Source organism: Antrostomus carolinensis, unplaced genomic scaffold (genome assembly GCF_000700745.2).
Source record: "Antrostomus carolinensis isolate BGI_N321 unplaced genomic scaffold, ASM70074v2 scaffold13167, whole genome shotgun sequence".
Lineage (NCBI taxonomy): Eukaryota > Metazoa > Chordata > Aves > Caprimulgiformes > Caprimulgidae > Antrostomus > Antrostomus carolinensis.
Window position 1 is genome coordinate 1 of NW_010325479.1, and position 265 is coordinate 265.

A 265-nucleotide genomic window follows, 5' to 3' on the forward strand; every position below is an offset into this window, starting at 1 on the left:
GGTTTCAAGCCAGGGGAGGGACACCCTGCCTGCAGCAGGAGCCGGCGATGGCAAACCGGCCACCCACAGCAGCGCCGAGGGCAGCGCAGCCTGGTGACCTGAGTCCGACCACAAACCAGCCTGACCCACAGCGTGACAGCCGCAAGCAGACCTCCCAAAGCCTGCCAGCACACGGATTCACCCCGTCCCTCACTCTTTTTTTTTTTAAACCCTCAAGCTATTTCAATGAAGTCCTTAAAAACACCAGCAAAGACAAAAAGGACAC